The sequence below is a fragment of the Aquarana catesbeiana genome, linkage group LG01 (genome assembly GCF_042186555.1).
Source record: "Aquarana catesbeiana isolate 2022-GZ linkage group LG01, ASM4218655v1, whole genome shotgun sequence".
Lineage (NCBI taxonomy): Eukaryota > Metazoa > Chordata > Amphibia > Anura > Ranidae > Aquarana > Aquarana catesbeiana.
This window is the reverse complement of record NC_133324.1, coordinates 955,168,005-955,187,205: the sequence shown is the minus strand read 5'-3', so window position 1 is coordinate 955,187,205 and position 19,201 is coordinate 955,168,005. Positions and strand designations below refer to the sequence as shown.

At 41.9% G+C, this 19,201-nt stretch overlaps 2 pseudogenes; both read right to left on the bottom strand.

Moving 5' to 3' along the window:
- LOC141128372 (cathepsin Z-like) overlaps nucleotides 1-4,198 on the bottom strand; it is a 28,281-nt pseudogene extending 24,083 nt beyond the window's left edge.
- A 3,051-nt stretch (nucleotides 4,199-7,249) lies between these two features.
- Nucleotides 7,250-8,332, bottom strand: LOC141126541 (legumain pseudogene; annotated as a pseudogene).
- Between the last annotated feature and the right edge of the window lie 10,869 nt (nucleotides 8,333-19,201).

Genomic DNA, 19,201 nt, shown 5'->3' with positions numbered 1-19,201 from the left:
CTGGCTTTGGGTCTGCAGTTAGGCAGATTTTACCTGTGATTTCATCGCTATATGGATACTTATACCAACGTGGGCTCTGTCCTGCAAAATGCATGGAAACTGCAGCTTCAGTAATACAACAGTGTTTTATTAATTAGTCTGGTATTCAGAATGTACTTTTGGTGAACAAGTTTATTTTATTCTGCTTTTTTTATATGCAGATATATACATGTTACTATTTTTCTATGTTAAATTCTGATACAATTTGTACTTTTTATATAACTTTGTTGTACCTATTAGTGAGCACGGGCAAATGTTTCTTTGGTTTTGTTAGACAGTTTTTGGGTCTGAGAGCTGCTCATGTCTGAATATATGGAGGCTTTCTCTTCATCATCTGCTCCCTCCCTTTGACATGCTGTAATCTCCAACCTTCCACAGAATGTAGTTGGACAAGTAGAAGCATTGCCCAAATGTCATACAGGTACCACACTGGTTGAATTTGTTGCATTTCTGGTCCTTCGCCAGGTATTGTTGCAAGTTTCATTGGGGATACCATGGATGTTTCCATATTGCCAAATCCCTCTACCTTCGCAAGACCCGGCCTCATGGCAGTTAATCACTTTCTATACAAACAGGTATGCAGATGGCCATGCCCCTTTCCTCGATGTTATTGTGATCTGCATTGGTACTCCCATGTGCCCAACATGATCATCAGTACTGAGGGATGTGTTTGGTTTTGCGTAGCGCTAGTTTGAGCCATTGACATTATGCCAGTCCCAAGCCTTTGGCAGGTTATTTATAGAGAGGTATTTATGTGGCCTTGGGTATGTCCTAACTACAGTCTTGTAGCCACGCTGCCTGGGTTGTAGTATGGCACATCTCTTGGAAAATACTGTATATATAGAAAAATCCATAAATTGCTCAAATTTGGAATCAGACTTCGATTGGGTATAATTATAGAAAACAGGTCACCAACTGGTGTCACCTCCTGGGCAAACATGAAGTGGTCTTGAAGGTCATGCCAGAACTCCCAATGATGTTGGGATGGGATGAAATGTAGGAAGACACATTGAACTTCTTCATCATAAATTTCTTTTTACTTGTTCTTTTGCATAATCTTCCATGCCATCCTCTCATCTGTAAATGGGAAATGTTCAGTATTGATTTATTACAACTTTTGTGTGAATATGTGTAACCTAAAATGAATCCAAGAAAAACATCCAAAACACAAAATATTTTGTCACACCTAACTGTTTCTGTGTCCTTCAATATCACTAACCTGTATCCTCCACCTCTATTTTTTTTATGACAGGGGTAGGCAACCTTGGCACTCCAGCTGTGGTGAAACTACAAATCCCATCATGCCTCTGCCTCTAGGAATCATGCCTGTGATTGTCAGGGTCTTGCAATGTCTCATGGGACTTGTAGTTTCAAAAAAGCTGGAGGGTCGAGGTTGCCTACCGCTGCTTTTATGAGGTGAAATTTCTCCTGTAAGTCTATCCTCTAGAGGCTCTGTGATGAGGAGGAGAGGAGTCCTATTCAGGAGGATCTCCACATCATGAGCAGCAGAAGCCTTTTTGATCTGGATGAAGAGAGAACAATGTTTGGCTCCTATTAAAATAACTCCTATGCATATTTCCTTAATTTAATAGAACAAAACACACCATATAATAAAATACATACTTCAATATTCAAATAGGGTTTGATGGCTGGGGGGTGGGCTGGGGGGTAAAAAGAAAATCATGGTATTACCACCCAGCCAGATGGAGCTGTACACATGCCATGGCCTGGGCATCTTTACCTCAGAAGTACAAGAGTGACAGGTGTTCATCGCCTGTCAAGCTTGCCCATTGAGTTTAACGGGGCCGCACTGCAAGTCAAACGCTCAGCTCACAGTTGTATAACTAAAAAAAGCTTCCTCTCACTTCTTGTTGCATCTCCAGGAGCGAAGTTGAAGATAAATTCCCCCAAAAGGACTGACAGGAGTTTTACCCTCTTAACTCCTCATACTGTAACTCTATCCAGAACTAAGAGAACTAATTTGGCCATATGTATACCTATTAATGTATTTACATTTGGTATAGTCAGAGATTACAGATCACCAACAGGAGACAGTTATTGGGCAAACACAAAATAGTAAGTGGTTTTGAAGATAATATTGCAGCATCCAATGATGTTGGAATGAGACAAAAGAAAGAAATGCTGAACTCTTGGAGGAAAGACTCCTGACTGGTTCTACTTTTATTCGTGAACTACAAAGCTATTCTTTAACCTGTGAAATAAAAAAATGTACTTAAATCAAGAATTGGAAAATTTTTAGCTGATAATTTTTGTATGTTCACTTGCAAATCTCAAAAACTTTAATAAGATCTGCTGCTCCTGGATTGATGTATTATGTAAAGCTAAACCTCAGCCTTACCAGCAATCAGCTGGCACATTTCAGTACTGGAGAGGTGCCTGTAGAGCTCCTACTCTTTCACTGCACACTGTGAGATTTTCACAATGTGCGTTAAAAGCTTCAGTAAGTAAGATAGAAACCCGCCTCACTTTCTGTCTGGAGGACATCTAGCATTGTTAGCATTACATCTTTCCCAGCCTGACTGGTACTAGGTGGTTCCTTGTATTTTTTATTTTTGATATTTTTTATAGACTATAGAAATGTAATAAATTCTGGCATTGGGCCATATTCTTTGATTGCATATACCTGCTATTCTAAATTAAGATTTGATAGGATTCTATTTTATGTTCTTTTTAATTTATAGTAAGTCTACAATTAGCTCTTGTGAAAAAAGTCTATATTGTACCGGTCAAATTTACATAGATATACATACATTTTTGTAGAGAATATATTTTTTTTTTTTTTTCAATTGAAAATGTTTGAGATTTTCAACAATATGCAGAAAAATGAGGAAAATAAGGAACAAAAAGAAGCACATAACCAGAGTAAATGTACTTATACATCCAGAATTGTGAGAAACTTGGAAAACGTGGATTTGGAAGAGTATTCTTCTCAAAATGAACTGCTGACCACCATTTTAAGTTATTATTATTATATTATTATTATTATACAGGATTTATCTAGCGCCGACAGTTTACGCAGCGCTTTACAACATTAGGGCAGACAGTACAAGTACAATACAATACAATTCAATTCAATACAGGAGGAATCAGAGGGCCCTGCTCGTTAGAGCTTACAATCTAGGAGGGAGGGTCAAGTTATACAAAGGGTAATAGCTGTGGGGGATGAGCTAATGGAGAAAATAGTGCAGTTGTTAGATGGAGGCAGGATAGGCTTCTCTGAAGAGGAAAGTTTTCAGGGATCGCCTAAAAGTGGATAAAGTTGGAGACAGTCTGACAGATTGGGGTAGGGAATTCCAGAGGATGGGCGAGGCTCGGGAGAAGTCCTGGAGGCGGATATGGGAGGAGGTGATGAGGGAGCTAGAGAGCAGGAGGTCTTGGGAGGAACGGAGAGGGCGATTTTAGGTTGGTATTTTGAGACTAGGTTAGTGATGTAGCTGGGGGCAGAGTTGTGGATGGCTTTGTAACTTATTGTTAGTATTTTGAATTTAATTCGTTGGGCGAGTGGTAGCCAATGGAGGGATTGGCAGAGAGGGGTAGCAGACACTGAGCGGTTTGTAAGGTGGATGAGTCTGGCAGCAGCATTCATGATGGACTGAAGGGGGGATAGTCTATTTAAAGGTAAGCCAATGAGGAGTGAGTTGCAGTAGTCAAGGCGAGAGATAACCAGGGAGTGAATCAGGAGCTTTGTGGTTTCATTGGTTAGGAAGGGACGTAGTTTAGAGATGTTGCGGAGGTTGAGGCGGCAAGCTTTGGAAAGTGATTGGATGTGGGGCTGAAAGGAGAGTTCAGAATCCAGGATAACACCTAGTACCCTGACATGTGGGGACGGGTGGATGGTTTTGCCATTGCTCTTGACAGAGAAGTCGGGGGAGGAGGAACGTGGGGGAGGAAATATTATAAGCTCGGTTTTGGACAAGTTGAGTTTGAGGAAGTGGTGTGACATCCATACAGATATGTCGGTTAGTAAGTTAGTGATGCGTGAGGAGACTGATGGAGTGAGTTGAGGGGTGGAGAGATAGATTCCTTCCCCATGATGAAGTACCTCCTGTATGTCTGCCTGTTGTAGTTCTTGTGAATAGAAGGTGAACATTCTATCCAGAAGAACTTCCACATCATGCTCAACAGAGGCTGGGAGCATGGATAAATCTCATACTAGTAAAATGAGATACTGGCCTTCCACTTGGGGGAAAATCAGACAGTAGGTGTATAATATGTATTGTCTTGACTCTCTGGCACATTGGAGAAAATATTTTTCCCAACAAACCAGAGGGTGGAGGAGAACATGTTTTCTCTGTGTCCCTCTGACATATTAGCAAGCTAAAGGGAGGCAGGCAAAATATTTTTTAGAATGACCAGTGACAGGAAGACAACAAAATAGCCAAATTATTGGTCTTCTGCAAGCTTAAAAAAAAAACAAAACAAAAGCCCTGACCAGAACACTGGTGATCCCAAGTATTTCTTTGTACATCTTGCAATGTAGCTCTCAGGAAATGTTTTCCACTTTTCATTTAGTACTTTTCCCTAATATCTCTGGATCCTGGTGGGATGTCTAATTTTCTTTTAAGGTTGCATGGAGACACATGCAGGTTCTTTTTTTAGTTCTTGAGGTTTTTGCGTGGATGTTGGTTGTATTGCTCAAACCGACTTGTGTGACAAGTAGAGATGTGACAGGTGCCCATTATTGTTGTCTCTCTAACACTGATCTGCTGTCTTATTTGAGTGTAAAAGATATTTAGCAACCAAGCACCTGTCGACATCCCAACACTCATAACATTGTCCACACCTCACATACAGGACTGATGACTTGGCTTGTTACTTGTGGTAGTCTGAACCTCTTATGATATCTCCTTAAGTCATTTTCCAAACTGTAAATGTTCTGTCCCAATGATAAATGGAAAGTGTTCTCTGTTTTCCAGCAAGATTGGCTTTGTTCACCCAATATATACCTTGAACCTCATTTCTTTTTCTGTCAAGGCGAATGCTGCTACTTCATCAATATATATCCAACTTGACCCTAATGATTGTACAAGGCACTGTGTGCTCGAAAGTGATATATTGGTGGTCCACTTTCTCTTCCCACTCCTACAGTCATATTCTTGACCACCCCTGGTCCCTCCAGATGTTGAAATACCAAAACGGCTTCCAGATAATATATAATGTCCAGCTTGACCCTCAAATCCAATATTTGGTCATTCTGGGCTTTACCAATAGCTTTACAAAAGGACTTATTTGCTGTCTCCAGAAGCCTGTGGCGGGAGTTCTGGAGATGATCATTGAGGATTCAAACCTCAAACCAATCATTGGATATGCTTCTCATTTTCTTTGGTACAGTGAAACCTTGGTTTGCAAGCATAATTTGTTCCAGAAACATGCTTATAATCCAAAAAACTTTTATATCTGTAGCGCCCACCTACTTAGGTGTGTGCTAAAAGGTTAGAGAGGTTTAGAGATGAGTGTAAATGTCAAGCGTTACCCTGTTTGGTATAGGCCTGGCTGGGTTTGATTTATTGGGGAGGAATGATAGTGTAGGATGGGGAGGTGTGACCACCTGCATTCTGCTAAAGTGACGCCTAGTCTGACCAGTGAGAGGTGCTGGAGGACAGGTTGATTTGATAAAGGATGTAGTTAGTGGTATAGGTCACCCTTAGCCTAACAGGCCTATGTAACTGTGGGTCACATGCTTCCTGGGGCTTCGTGCTTGCTGATGGGAAGAGGACAGCAAAGGAGTACAGAATGTAGCCACTGATACAGTTAAAGAACTCTCCCCTTTTGGGGAGAGGAACCTGCCTTAACAGGAGGAGGGATGGAGGAAACAACTGCGGGAACCTGCAACATCTAAAAGGAGAGGCTGCTACCCCCAACAGAAAAAAAGGAATTGGGAGAGGACCTTCTTTTGGCAAACATGGATGGTCGCTCAAATGTACACATGAGTGCATACCCATAGAAGCATTTATCTTCATAGGCTGAGGGTGCTGGTCCGGGAACTCTATTCAGAGTATAGTTCTTGGGATTTAAATTGAAGATTCTGTGTCGGTTGGGAGGTAGTGGTGAACAGGAGGGAGAAGATGTGCAGTCCATTACAGGAACCAAGTGAATAAGGCAGTTCATATCTCTAAAAGAATTTGTTATACATTCTTTCTGCAGCGTGATATGGGAAAGAATAAAGTTATCGTTCTTTTTGTTCAAGACTGTTTTCTGTGTGATTAATGCAGGGGAGTGTGGGGGGGGGGGGCAATGGAACCAACTGGGAGAAAGGAATGAACTACCCAGCAGCTCCTACGGGGGTAGTGCGCTTAAAATCAAAGCATTTTTTTACAGGGTATAAAAGAGAAGAGAGGCACCTCTAAGTGTAGCAATAAGTTGCTAAACGTTGTACCTTCATTAAATGTAACCATATTGTTACACTTAGAGGCTCCTCTATTATTTTTTTACACTCTAGTTTTCACATGACAAAACTCTCTCAAACCAAGGTTTTACTGTATATCATTGGTGATTTGCATAGAAAACATACAGTATTGAAAAAGTTGTGCACGTGTTTTAGGTATTTGCTTGTTGTTTTTCACTTTTAAGGTAGCTTTTAATGGCATTTAAAAATGGATTAATCAGCTCTAAAAGTGAGATTTGGAACACGAGCATGCTTGGAACATTAAGGAGAGAAATACAAGATCTGAATAAGCCCAGAAAGGTGGACCAGAGCAGATATGAGCACCTTAAATAAGAATCCTCCTCTCCTTCGGCAGGTACCAGTAATCCGCTTACCTTGGCCACCATCTCCTTCAGGTCATGGGTTTGATCCTTCCTCACCGTGAGCCCTGGCATACAGTGCTCCTGATTCACATCAGAAAACTCGATCCACTCTTTGAGAGCGCAGCCTCCTTGCTTCCTAGGGTCTCCCTGTGACCTTCACAATGTACCAACGTGTCGGTCTGTGCTGAGTTTAATGCCTGTGACGTGGAAGCATATAACTTCCAGGTGTCTAACCTGCAAACACCCCTAGGTTCCTTTGAAACATCATTCTATAGGTGGAAAGATTACACTGAGTTAAGTTGTTTTTTTTTTTTTATTTTTATTTTTTTTTTTTTTCTATTTGAATGAGGCTTTCTCATTTTTCTTTTCAAATGTATACACCTCAACACCCTGCCTCCATACCCTTCCCCATAACCTCCTACCACCCCCCCCCCCCCCCCCCCCCGCATAAACACACACCTTGCAGTGTACTTGCAGTGCACACATTTATTTTTTTGGTTTAATTTTTTTTCTTTGAAAATAGCATAAAAACCCTCCAAGGAAATACCCAACCTGGCGAGCCTTTAAATAGTAACATTAGAACATATCACACAGAGTATACAGGTTTACCAATTCCTTTTATCAAGGCTTTGGCTTCCTGTAGGACCTTTATCCTGGTCAGTACATCCCGGGCCTCATGAAGTGATAAGCAAATTAGCTGACGAGTTTCGGCAACAGTCTTAGTGGTAGCATGTGAGGGGGAACTGTTTTAGCTCTACCCTGGAACTGGCTCACATTCATCTTGGAAATAGTGTGGTTCCCATACTGCATTACATGACTGGTATTGGTGTGTTGCTTCACCAGTAAAAACTGTTTGTGTAAGTGTCTTATTGGATAGATCCTCTAGCTGACGCTGTAAAGATAGCAAAGGTTTGTTTCTCGCTTATCGCCATAACAGGTGTAAGAGGACTCGTGGGGGGTTGGTGACTGTGGTGGAGTAAATGTCAATGTTGGGTACGTGACTTATGAGGGAGCCCAATTCACAGACCTCGATGTATAGAACCATCTTTTTGTACTTCTTGTTATACATGTACTGAATGGTCTTGTTCAGTTCCTTGAAGTGGAGGTCATTATTGGGAAAGGCCAGCAGACCTGGAGCTCTGTAATTAGTGACGTACATAAATATATGGTTCTTGGATCTACCCTTAATCACCTTCCCAGATCCTTTTCCCTTCACCACCTCTGCGTCACCTCTCAGAACCAGAAAGTTGTCAGGAGTGAGGAACTTATTTCTGTAGTCCTTCAGCACTCCCGCATACACGCCTCTTCTGTTCCAGTTTATGATAACTTTAGCTGTATTCTCTTCTGTATCTGGGGTATCGTCATACACTACCACTACGATCTGCTCTTTAGGGATGCCTTTCTGCTTGACAATTTGATAAGCGTGGCACACTTCAGCCTGATGTCTATAGTTGTTCCAGCCATTGGAGCTGGCCACCAAGACCACCTACTGCTTCCCCCTATCTTCTGGGTCATTGATGGGCATTGGGTGTGGCCAGGACAGCGAGGCTGAGGGTTAGTGTTGCTGGAAGCATCTTGGATGAAGTAACAGGACCCTGCTCCCCTCCAGAGGTCTGCGGTCCAGGTTTTATCATGGTGATGAGACCACAGATTGTGACTTCTCAACAAAATAAAAATGGAGACATGGATGAATGAGGGAGTTTGCTTTGAATACATAGTTGGTATTCTTTAATATTGCAGATCAGCGAGTAAATACAACAATGGCTAACGTGTTTTTGGTGAATAGTCTTGATCACAGCACACATAAAAATGAAAACAAATACATACAGTATTCTATCAAATATAATTTAAAAAGGTCCACATCATAACAATGATTTATACCTAGAGGCATTTTGGTTTGGAGGTTGAATAGCCACTAAACCTCCCGTACAAGGAGCTTGTGGTGGAGATAATTTTAGCTCTTTCTAAACCCAGGACAACAAAAGATGTCATATTGCCACAATGGATGTATTTAAAGTGTTTAGGAACATTAGACACATTTTTGTTATTACTATATGAGGCACCATGGGAATGTTTGCTAACCCTGGTTCTAAGAGATCTCAAAGTGCATCCCACATATTGTTGCACAGTATACAATCCACAGTGTTGACAAGGATACTAGTGCCACCATTACTAAAGTCATGAATCAAGAATTATTTTCCAGTGGCACAAGAAACATTTCTATGCTGTTTAGAATGTTTGTTATAAAAAGGCACGTGTTGTCACAACTATATGAACTTGTGGTATGTAACTGACAAGTTGACTCAAAAATGAAGATATCATAGTTAACCACCTCAATATTGGGAACTTAAACCCCTTTCCTGCCCAGGCCATTTTTCAGCTTTCAGCGCTGTCACACTTTGAATTGCGCGGTCATGCTACACTGTAACCATGTGAAATTTTTTATCATTTTCTTCACACAAATAGAGCTTTCTTTAGGTGGTATTTAATCACTTCTGGGGGGTTTTTTGTTTGTTTTTTCAAAAAAAGACTGACAATTTTGAAGGAAAAAAAGTTTTTCCTATTCGGAGAAATGTTGGCTAAGACCCTATACACACTATGGGTTTTTCTGCAAATTTTTGTCTTCAGATTTACCAAAACACCATATATTTGTGAGGGTCAAACCTTAAGAGCCCATTCACACAGGGGCAACTTTGGATCCGACTTCAAGTCGCCTCAAGTCGCGCTACATGAATAAATCAATGTAAGTGAATGGATCTGTCTTAATGCACACTACTGCAGTCGCTCCGACTTCAGAAAAGGTTCCTGTACTACTTCAATCCGACTTGAAGGCAACTTGTACCCATTGATTTCAATGGAAGTTGCCTCCAAGTCTGATCACTGTTCATACTGAGGCAACTTTACAGGAAGCAGAAAGGAAACAAAGTAATTTCCTCCACTAAACAGCCAGCCTCCTCCTTCTCACAAACAGCTGCTAAGCTCTGATTGGCCACTTGTAAAGTTCCCTGTCCTGGAGGCGACTTCAAGTTGTGTTGTAAGTTGCCCCAAGTCGTGCTGTGATTCATACTCAAGTCGTGTCCAAGTTGCCTCCCAAAGTCGTGCTGGAAGTCGTGTTGCCCCTGTGTGAATGGGCTCTAATGCCGCGTACACACGGTCGAACTTTTCGTCTACAAAAGTCCAACGGACGCCGACGGACTAAAGCTGGCTGGTAATCCGATCGTGTGTGGGCTTCTCCGGACTTTCAGCAGACTTTTTCAGCCTCAAATCCGACGGACTTTAGATTTGAAACATGCTTCAAATCTTTACGTCGTAACTACGACGGACCCCGAAATCCGCTCGTCTGTGTGCTAGTCCGACGGACAAAAACCCATGCTAGGGCAGCTATTGGCTACTGGCTATGAACTTCCTTATTTTAGTCCGGTGTACGTCATCACGTACGAATCCGTCGGACTTTTGTGTGGTCATGTGTAGGCAAGTCCGTTCGTTAGAAAGTCTGCTGCAAGTCCGCGGAAAGTCCGCCGGAAGTCCGCCGGAAGTCTGTCGGACAGGCTGTCGGACTTTTGTAGACGAAAAGTCTGACCGTGTGTACGCGGCATTAGAGTCTCAATTTTTATGCAATCAGGCAGGCTCTTGAACTACATGCTTTTGTTATATCTGAAGACAGAAATCTGCAGAAAATCTAATAGTGTGTATGGGGCTTAAGAGACATGTGGTCTAGGAAATTCCAAATGTCATTGTTGACACTTTGTTTAGGTTTTTGTAATCAGCTATTTTGATTGTTTGTATAAATGTAACCATAAGTGCTTAAAGTTAAGACTTGGCTATGAAAGAAGCAATGAGAACATGCTGACGGTTGATATCAAGAAGATGGTTAAAGGTCAGTTGGGAAAATCCCATCTCCCTTGATTTGTGTACCAATAGTTTAGAGAGCCAAAATTATGTGTATAAAAAAAAACGTATGTTTCAGTCTTGTTTCATCATATTGCATTAGGCTGTGGTCCGATGATATTGTATATTCTGAATAAACCATATACAGATTACAAAAGCTGATTGGCGTTGATGTCCGTCCTTGATAGACTATAACCATGTCCTTTTATAGCATTGGGACTAAAACAGGATAGGAGACAAAATGCCACCCAATGTGTCCGCACAGCCGCTAGAAAATCTGCACCCTGCTGACACATTAGGAGCCAAATCCTTGTCAGTAGATATTTTGTTATGATGTTTTTAACAGAGCCAAACTCCTATGAGTAGGCAGTCACAAGTTATGGACTGTTTATCACTGGATGTGAAAGAACATTTGTTTCTACCTCTCTTCTGATGGTTGTAAAGAGCACCCCTGTCTATGACAGAGGCCGGACGAAATACCCTATCAATGTTCTACTTTTTATATTGACATTCGTTTAATCCGGAAGCAATGATCGTAAATTCATTGTCAAATCCTTTCTAAGTAGAACAGTTTCGCCTGGCTCTGACAAATTCTCCTATTAGTATGGATCACACAGTGTGTGCCGGGGGGAAGCTGGAAGCCAATAATAGGGAATTATGGGCACACTCCTTGCAATAAGTGTGGGTGTGGATGCTGTTTGACACACTGTCCCCCCACCAAGGTTAGATCTAAAAAGTTGGTGTCAGAATGACATTCTAAACTAAACTCTACATTTAAAGAGTTGTCAGAGATGAAGGACATATGGTTCATTGTTGAATTATCCCAGATCAAAAGCAGGTCATCTATGTAGCATTCATACCACTGGATATAACCCAAACATGGGTTGGTACAGGAGAAAAGTACATTTTTCCTTCCACCAACCCATGTACAGGTTCACCACGGAGGGGGAAAACTTGGCACCCATAGATGCACCTCTGCATTGCAGATAGCTATTTTAACACATAGTATAACTAAAAATTCCCTCAAATCTATGCCATATGTACTGTAATGTGTGAGATGAAGAGTCTCAATAGCAAGAACATGGGGAATACATGGAGGACTTAACATTCATGGTCAGTGGTTGAGAACTGTTCTTCCATTTCACATCCAGTATGTGTGCCAACACTGTGTTGTTTCCTTAATATGGCCTGGCACTCTCAAAACTAAGGGTTGCAGATATTGGTCAATCCATTGACCTAATCTCTAAAACAAGGACCCAATGCCCGCGATAATGGATCATCTCAGTACCGCAAAAACTTTTTTTTATGCAATTCTGGCAAATGGTTAAAAAAAAACAGATCACCCAGGAGTCTACCAAGAGAAAGTGAGCTAATTTAGAACTCCAAAACTCCCATTTCAACTCCTGTATCTAATAAACTGGATAATTGTTGTTTGAAATGGGGCAGTAGGGTTACCTTTCAGGACATGGTATGTGGAGGGATCTTGTAACTGGCGTAAGGCCTCATCTCTATAATAATCTTCTTTTAAGAACACCAACCGAGCTGCCCTTGTCTGCCTCTCTTCTCACTATGCAAGTGTACATATTGGCCAGCACACCATGGATCAACAATCACCATCTAAAGGTTTGTTTTATTGGGAGAGATCACATCACAGAAATAAGTGCAATGTTTCGGAGCTGCGCAGGGCTCCTTCGTCAGGCATGTGATGAGATTTGAGGCTGGTAATGGCAGATCTTTCTGCCTTATGTAATTTGTCTTTACCAAAATACGGATCGGTTTTCATTTTGGCCTTAAGCTGTACAAGTTCCTTCTCCCCTATTGTCTGAAAGTACTGCAGTACTTCTGGTGTTCACTGGACAATACTATTTGTCACCCTTTTATATGTAACATCTTTGTCGATGCCAAAAACACCCCCAGTGATCTCTGACTGAAAGCCTCTCAAGAGTGGATCTTATTGTCTGATCCTGAAATGAGTGATAAACAGTACTCTTCATTAGGGATGAGCTTCGAGTTCGAGTCAAACTCAGGTTCGACTCGAACATCGGCTATTCGCTAGTTCGCCAAACAGCGAACAATTTAGGGTGTTTGCGGCAAATTCGGAAGCAGCGGAACACCCTTTAAAAGTCTATGGGAGAAATCAAAAGTGCTAATTTGAAAGGCTTATATGAATGGTATTTTCATAAAAAGTGTTTGGGGACCTGGGTCCTGCCCCAGGGAACATGTATCAATGCAAACAAGTTTTAAAAACAGCCATTTTTTCGGGAGCAGTGATTTTAATGCTTAAAGTGAAACAATAAAAGTGTAATATTCCTTTAAATTTTGTACCTGGGGGATGTCTATAGTATGCCAGTAAAGGGGTGCATGTTTCCCATATTTAGAACAGTCTGACAGCAAAATGACATTTGAAAGGAAAAAGTCATTTAAAACTACTCGCGGCTGTTAATGAATTGTCAGTCCGACAATACACATAAAAGTTCATTGATAAAAACAGCATGGGATTTCCCCACAGGGGAACCCCGAACCAAAATTTAAAAAAAATGCGTGGGGGTATCCCTAAATTCCATACCAGGCCCTTCAGGTCTGGTATGGCTAGTTAAGGGGAACCCCGGGCCAAAATAAAAAAAATGGCGTGGGGTCCCCCCAAAAATCCATACCAGACCCTTATCCGAGCATGCAACCTGGCAGGCCGCAGGAAAAGGAGGAGAAAGAGCGCCCCCCCTCCTGAACCGTACCAGGCCACATGCCCTCAACATTACCAATTCACACAGGGGGTGGGATCTGGGGTCTCCTTGTTAAAGGAGGCTTCCAGATTTTGATAAGCCCCCCCCTCCCGCAGACCCCCCACTACCACCGGCCAAGGGTTGTGGAGATAAGGACCTACTCCCCATCAACATGGGGACAAGGTGCTTTGGGGGGCTACCTCAAAGCACCCTCCCAATGTTGAGAGCATGTGGCCTGGTACGGTTCAGGTGGGGGGGTGCGCTCTCTCGTCCCCCCCCCTCTTTTTTCCTGCGGACTGCCAGGTTGCATGCTTTGGATTTTTGGAGGGACCCCACACCATTTTAAATTTCGTAGCGGGGTTCCTCCTAAAATCAGGGTCTGGATTTTGAGGGGGACCCCCACACCATTTTTTTTATTTTGGTGCGGGGTTCCCCTGTGGGGAAATCCCATGCCATTTTTATCAATGAACTTTTATGTGTATTGTCGAACCGACAATTCATTAATAACCGCAAGTAGTTTTAAATGACTTTTTTCCTTTGAAATGTAATTTTGCTGTCAGACTGTTCTAAACATGGGAAACATGCACCCCCTTTACAGGCATACCATACACACCCCCCAGGTACGAAATTTAAAGGAATATTACACTTTTATTATTTCGCTTTAAGCATTATTAAAATCACTGCTCCAGAAAAAACAGCCGTTTTTTAAAACTTCTTTTTGCATTGATACATGTCCCTTGGGGCAGGACCCGGGTCCCCAAACACTTTTTATGACAATAACTTGCATATAAGCCTTTAAAATGAGCACTTTGGATTATTCATGTTCGTGTCCCATAGACTTTAACTGTGTTTTGCGTGTACAAACAAATTTTTGCTGCTGCGAACCGAAGTTTTGCTAGAAGGGCGAAATGAAGGCCATGCACCGAGCCGTAACCTATTCATTCAGGTATATATCTTTAGGCCATACTCCTCTGAACAGAACTTCCCAAGTTCTTACTAAAATGTTTGATTCATTATCACCTTCCTCCAGTGTCCCATAACCCTACTGGGCTTCAAACCTAGGAAATGGTTCTGGCATCCCTGAATGTAAGGGGTCGAGGCTTTCTGACATGTGACGTCTGCAGCCAGAACTCCTGGCCCCTCCACGGAAAAGAAGGCTGAAATACAAAAGGTGATACATGTATTAATATCACAAATAAAAAGACCATAGATTGTGGGCAAAGCACAATAGATTTAGACAGGACACAAGTATAGACAACAATGTTGTGCATCTGAATGTGACTAGCTAAACTGACATATCAAATATGGGAAGAGACCCAAATCTGAACCTCAATGTAGACAATTAGTCCTCACAGCCTGGTTTTCTGATGTGCAGCCAGGATGTAAGCATTAAGACAAAAACAAACCCTAAATGCTGCGTATTTAAGTGCAGCTAGCTAGGTCATAACTTTCTGAAATACAGAAAGCACGGGAACCCCCTTTTACTGTGGTGTTTTACTGATTGTACAGCAAAACAAGGCCATAAATATAAGACAGACACAAACTTTTATGTTGCGTATTTCTTTTTTTTTTTTTTTACAAAAAATATTTTTTTTTATTAAGGAAACGATGGCACAAAAGCAGGGTTAGGTCAATACAATGAGCATAGAACATCTTGACCTTTCAAGACAGGAACAGAAAACAAAACAATAAAAAAAAAAAAAAAAATTGCCATATATAACAATAAGGTAAGTAATCTCCTGTGCGACCCCCGAACCTAGATCACAGCAAAACATGCAATTTATCACATTAATTTTATCGACATATCCGAGCCCAAAGCCAGCACAATGAGCCATACATAAAGGGGAGGAGGGAAGGTGGTAGACAAAAGTAAGGGACCATGACAGAAGGTCCAAGGGGAGAGAGCCTGAAAGAACGGATTTATCATTAGAGTGGGTATGGAAGTCGTAATAACCTTAATAAGAGACAGTGATATCAATCTCATCCAGTGGTGAACTCTGAACTTTAAATCAGTGTTCCAACCTACTATAGGTGTTAAAGAGATGCAAGCCAGGCTGGAATGTTGTTTTCAACCAGTATCAAGTTGTTTATAATGATCTGAGTACCGGAACATTACCCAAGGGGACCAAAACTAGTTGAATTTTTCACAGGATTCTACGGTCTCTTCCTTGTGCTTTATATATCCTACGGAGTGGAGCCATTCAGGAATAGAGGGAATATCTTTTGATTTCCAGCACCTGGGAATCAGGATTTTTGCTGCATTTAACAGGTGTCTTGTCAAAGACTTTGTATTGTTTCATGGAGCACTCCACAATGTGCAATATACAACACGTAGGTGTGAGAGGGATATTTGTGTCTGTGATGAGTGTAATCAGTTTGCATACCTTTTAATGCAGAAGGGCCTGCAGCAGAAGGCAGTCCCACCAGATGTGTGTAGTAACGTGCCCCGGGCTTGCTCACATCTCCAACAGGAGTCCGAGAACAGTGGGTACCATTTTTTTTTTTTTTTTAACCTTTTACTGGGGTGGCATACCAATATGTTAATAGCTTTATAAGACATTTCTTGTAGTCTTGTGCTAATAGAACATTTGTGTGCAAAAATTAATGCTTGTCGCTATTGTTTATCAGTTCGGTTTACTTCAAGAGCTTTGTCCCACTGTGCTCGTGCTCCATGAGTCTCCCTGCCTCTGTCCCCCTGAAGCCAGGAATACAGTAGAGAAGTAGATTTAGCTATCGGGGATCCAGAGAGGCAGACATATTCAAAGAGGGTAGTGTGTCTAGTTAGCTGTTGTTTAGCCGGAGATGTGTGAATCTAGTTGTGTACCTGGCGATAAGTCCAGTATGAGAGACAGTCTAGGGGGCTCAGATCTTGCTTTAGAGAGGTGAAGGGTTTTAACTTGCCATCATCAATACAATGTGTTATAAGAAGGGGCACCCGTTTGGTCTGAGGGTGAGGATAATCGTAGATCTATCCCGGGTGGGAAGTCTGGATGGCGGGTGATGGGCGAGAGAGGACCAGGGGATGTAGATAGTTTGAAGTGCCTTGTCATCGCATGAAACATTTTTAATGTCGCTCCTATGAGTGGGTGATGTCGCAATTTGCATGGCACTTTCTTCAAAGGAACCCCAGGTGCAATGTAGACGATGTCTCCTCCAAGGTCACCCAGTCTTTCTGCTCCCTGTGGCAATTCCAATCCAGGATTCTGGGTAAGTGTATCCCGAAATAGTAAAGTTTAACGTCCGGAAGCCCTATGCCCCCTTCCTCTTTTGATTTAGTAAGTGTGTCTAGTTTTATGAGTGTTTTTTTCCACATCAAATATGTTGCGTATTCCTGCGAACCACCAAATACAGTTTTAAGATCAATATGAACACGGGAAAAAAACACCAACTCCCATGTTGTGCATTTCTGCTGTGCCACAGGGTAAAATAATATGGAACGCAAGACAGTATATGTACTACCCCTGGCACAGGTTCAATTTGTATTTCTGCTATGGAGCCCAACAAATCAGCACCATCAATCTTCACTGCTGCCTTTCAACCAAAAAGGCAGTAATACAGGACACAAAACCCAACAGACAGACCTCAATCTTGTGTATGTCTGATGTGCAGCAATATAACAATTATGAGCAGAGATGTCACCAGACTCAATGATGTGCATTTCTGCCGTGCAGCACAAAACCAGAAAGTACAGACCACCTTCACCGTTGTATTTTTCTGATCTGTAGCCAAACAAAGCAGTACCTATAGGATATAAAGGTCACCAAACAAGCTTCAGTGCAGTGCATTTCTTATGTACAGCAATATACCACTTATGAGCAGAGATGTCACAAATCTCAATGTGTATTTCTGCTGTGCCACAAAACATCCCAGCAAGGACAAACCTTCACTACTGAGGTCTACTGGTGTGCAGCCAAGAAGGAGTCATAGTGCATCCTTTTATGAAATAACCAAACGGGCAATTTATTTCATAGGCATAGCCTGGGCTGTAGATACTAACCCTTCACCACCAGTGAAGGAACAAATCCCAAAATGGTTGGACACCTTACTATAGTAGCTGTTGTCCTACCTTACCTCCGTAGGCTGAGCAAACGCTAGCCAGCTCATACACAGGTGGAGCTGATCAGCAACTCAAGTCTCAATGAGCCCAGCCCTAGAGACCAATTTAAGACAGCCTCTAGAAGAGGTGTTTACCAATTTAGCCTGGAGGTAAATGGCTACCTGCAGGCCTTAAACAAGCAATCATGTAGCTCTAGCATTGGTTTGCACAGAAAATCCTCAATTAAAGGATATAGGAAGCGATTTATGATAACTCGCCTTTAGATCTGCCACTGAGTGGCTGTAGCCCAAACCAACAAAAAGGTTTTTCATACCTCCTGCACTGTAATATAACCACAGTGTAAAGATGGGAGGTTGGAGCTTATGAAAAGTTACCCATAGCAAGCAACCCCCAAAAGGAGGATTTGTCACAAGGGAACCTCTACTGTGCCACGCAGAAGCTTGGTTCCTGCCCATCGTTGAAAGTTAGGTCAGCTTTTTCTTTTTTTTTTTTTTTTTCAAATATATTATTGACGCCATTCAAGAGTTCAGATTACAAACATTGACATCCTATAAGATTTACAAACTCATCAAATGTATTGTGTTAAGATAGAGGTGAGGTGAGAAGGTATTGAAGGTAAAAGAGGGGAAAGGTTTAAAAGTGGGGAAAAGGGGGCGAGAGAAGGAGAACTGGAAATAGAAGATTAAAAGGGAAGTGTAGGGGGGGAGGCCGAAAGGAAACGTTTGGAGAATATCTCCTCGGCACCCCCGACATTACCCTGAATACCAAGTGTCAGAAATAACATACAACTCATGAGAATAACCTCACAGCGTTAAGGGAATTATACGGGTTACAGCTATGATATTAATGTACACATCCAGACAGTAACCGTAGGGTATAAAAGCAAAGAGTCCACTCCAAAGAGAAGCTTGACCAGGTGTAGATGTGAAGTTAATTATGGAGGTGACTTTTTGCTAGGTAAAAGATCCTTTTTCAGTGAATGAGAAAGGGGACGGTTCCAAGTAAGTCTTTCTTTCTGATGCTGTTAGGCAGTTAGCGACGAAGGAGGACCATCTCTTATCAAACATTTGATTGGACCTTGCAGGATGGGTTACGGTATTTAATTTTTCTTGGCATAATAAGACTTTGAGATTTTTTTATTGTTTTGGATAGGGTCGGAAGTTCAGTGTATATCCAGTGCTTGAAGATGTTTCTGCGGGCTATGAGTAGCGTTAGAAGTATCCATTGTGATTGATTCTGTGGTAGTACTTTGGAGGTCATTGGGGAATCCTTTCTTTGTGGTGGGAAGCCGAATAGCAGAAGCATAGGGTCCTTGTCAGGCATAAACTTAGTCACTCTTTGTATGTATTGGAGGATTGTAGACCAGTAGTTGTCTGTCCGTGGACATAGCCAGAGACGGTGAATTAAAGATGGTTTGGGAAGTGTGCACCATGGGCAGGTATTTACCAAGGTGGAAGGATGATTTGTTGAAAACGGATAAAAGGCCCTATGCAACAATTTAAACTGAGTTTCCCTCCAGAATTCGCATGTTGTAATGCGTCTGGTTATCTTGTAGCCCGTTAGGATGTTGTCTAAGTCTGCTTGACTCGGAAGGTATTTTAACCAGGATGCCATAGAGGTGCTGTGTAGAGATTTTGTGAATTTTCCGAGTAGAGGGCGGTATATGTCCGATATGGAGTGTCGGTTGTCTGCAATTAACTTATCTATGAGTGAAGGTTGGAATCTTAGA